This window comes from Triticum dicoccoides, unplaced genomic scaffold (genome assembly GCF_002162155.2).
Source record: "Triticum dicoccoides isolate Atlit2015 ecotype Zavitan unplaced genomic scaffold, WEW_v2.0 scaffold169305, whole genome shotgun sequence".
NCBI classification, from domain to species: domain Eukaryota; kingdom Viridiplantae; phylum Streptophyta; class Magnoliopsida; order Poales; family Poaceae; genus Triticum; species Triticum dicoccoides.
In genome coordinates this window covers 1-2499 of record NW_021220588.1, presented here as the reverse complement: position 1 = coordinate 2499, position 2499 = coordinate 1, and the positions used below count along the sequence as shown (strand labels likewise).

General features: G+C 52.1%; 1 pseudogene; it reads right to left on the bottom strand.

Moving 5' to 3' along the window:
- Positions 1-99: 99 nt before the first annotated feature.
- On the bottom strand, positions 100-1504 carry LOC119344448 (annotated as a pseudogene).
- Between the last annotated feature and the right edge of the window lie 995 nt (positions 1505-2499).

Genomic DNA, 2499 nt, shown 5'->3' with positions numbered 1-2499 from the left:
CATCAGTTTTATTGTTGCTCAGCTGAAAAACAGTTTTGCTAGGCCACACGTAGAAGTTGCACTCTGCCATATATATCTCCAGCTCGCGCATGACAAAAATCGCTTCCAGTAATGTGGTTGGTGGTGCTCATCACTATGTGGACAAGCTATCACAGCGGCCCATCACTTTTGTCCAGATTCAGCCCGGGCCCTTGCCCTGGTCCGATAAACTCCTCTTTCATACGTATTATTGCCATTATTGACTGTGTCGCTCAAAAAGTACCAGCAAATTGTGCTTTGTGGAGATCCGAGAACGACACCATCTAAGGGGGGAAGGCAAGGTGTTGACCTCCCAGTCTTCATGTTAAAGACCATGCCCTGATCTCTACCCCTTCCGCCTATCCAGTACACACAATCACCCATGAGTCCAGGAACACCTTCTGCGTGCATCGAAACCACATTGTTCCTCCCGACAAAGATGGAGTATCCTCCCAGGTCGGACACGGGATCATACCTCATAACAAATATTTCATCCTCTACTACACGGCGGCGACCCTCTCCTGGCAGCTGCAAAGTAACCGTGCAGGTCACATTCCTCCAGATTTGGTACAAGTTACCCTCGCAGAACACCAGGTTCTTGGCACTAGTAAAAATCGAGACCGGGATGTATGGCTGAGTGAAACAGGTGGCGGCGTCGAACACTGGGTTGCCCACAGATGACAACAGTGGCTCGACTGTGGCCCGCACATTTAGGTCCGGTCCGGTTCCATGCATCTGGAAGATCCGCTTGTTATGCACTACTGGATAATCTGCTGGTGTGTGGCACTCGAGGATGATAGGTTCCCGACGGCGACGCTGTGGCAGGCGGAGCACGTGGACATCTCCAAACCGAGTGAGACAGTAGACCATACCATTTCCATGGTAGAGGAGGTCGACGAGCTGGTCTCCGGCGGCGAGGTGGACAGGGTCGAGGACGGCCCATCTCCTGGCCCCCGCGGTGACGTAGGCGTGCCTGTCGATGTCACATATGGCGGTGGCGGCGAAGTCATCGGTGGCGGGGTTGGGCGCGAAGACGATCTTGGAGACCAGGCGGGTGTTGTAGATGAGCGGCGGCAGGAGGATCTCGGCGGCGGTGACGGGGTGGAAGAGGCTGAGCAGGCTGTGGACGTCGTCGATGAAGACGGAGAGAGCGAGCCATCCGCTGCAGCAGCCGAGGCAGGTCCTGGGCGCAGGGATTTTGGCGAGCTGGAAGGAGCGGCGCGCAGCGGGGCAGAGCCCGCCTGAGGGGATGACGTTAAGTGAGCTCGAAGGAGCGATGCGCAGGGAGCGAGGTTGCGGTGGTACGGCACTTGATGGCGGCGGCGCCGTGGTCGACAAGCAGTGAAGGGGCCGGCGGCGGGAGGGCGCGACGCCATGTGCTGCAGGCTCCCCGCGTGCTGGCGTAGCACTTGAGATCGTCGAGGCCGTCGGCGATCTGGCCGACGAGCTCCGGCGGCAGGTCCGTCCAGCCCCGGAACGGAGGCATGGCCGGGCTATCGATTTCCGCGATGTTGGGGATTTCAAAATGAACAGATCGACGAGGGAAGTTGAGTGTCCTCCTCCATATACGGAAACGTGGATGCATCTGTGTACCCATTCCAAAACTGCTTCCCAGAAACTACGGTAACAATTTTTTGGCAAGTCGTGATTTGCTTCCACCATAACAATATTCGAAATTAAATTTTCCGGCAATTACGTCAATAACTGCAACTTTTTGCGGGTGAATAACTCCATTTTTTTAAGGTAAAAAGCTCTATTTTTTCTGTACCAAGTCGTGATTGCTTCCTTTATTTTTCTGTAGCACTTGGGCACTTTAATTTTGGCCAGCGCTCAGAGTCGGACAACGGGCGCGCTCAGTCGGTTGCCGCGCGGGCATCCGTTGCGTGGCATGTGGCCAGTTTGGTTAGTGAAACGCTTCGCCCCAGGTCCCCTCCTCTATCTCCCATAAGTCTCTCAAAAGGAAATTAGGTTGAAAAAAACGTTGTTCAAACACGGATCATCGTCCTCATTGCATCGATGACGTTCCCACAGCAACGCCCTGCTCCAACCATCGCCTCTATCAGCAGCTGGCCACCCTTTTACTTGACGCTTGTTGATACCTCGCCATCGCACTTGGCAGAAGGATTTTCGGTTTTCTCTATTTGACTTGTTGATAATTGAACTTGGGCAAAATTCCTCTGAAATATTTAGGTTTACATGTTTCTGATGTCGGACTAAGCAATAAATTTTGGAAGGTAGTCACTCAGAAAATTGAAAACGATGTGCCTATTGGCAAGGTAGACTGCTAAATTGGAAGGTAGAGTGTCTTTGGCTCAATCATGTCATAGCAATATCCCTATTTTCATGATGCCATTTTATCCACTCCCTGTTGGACTTAGAAAAAAGGCCGATTTCTTTAGATTCAGGCTGGTATGGCAGAAAGATGGAATAAAAAGAAATATCATCTTGTTAATCGGAAAACATGTTGTTTGCCAAAAAAAA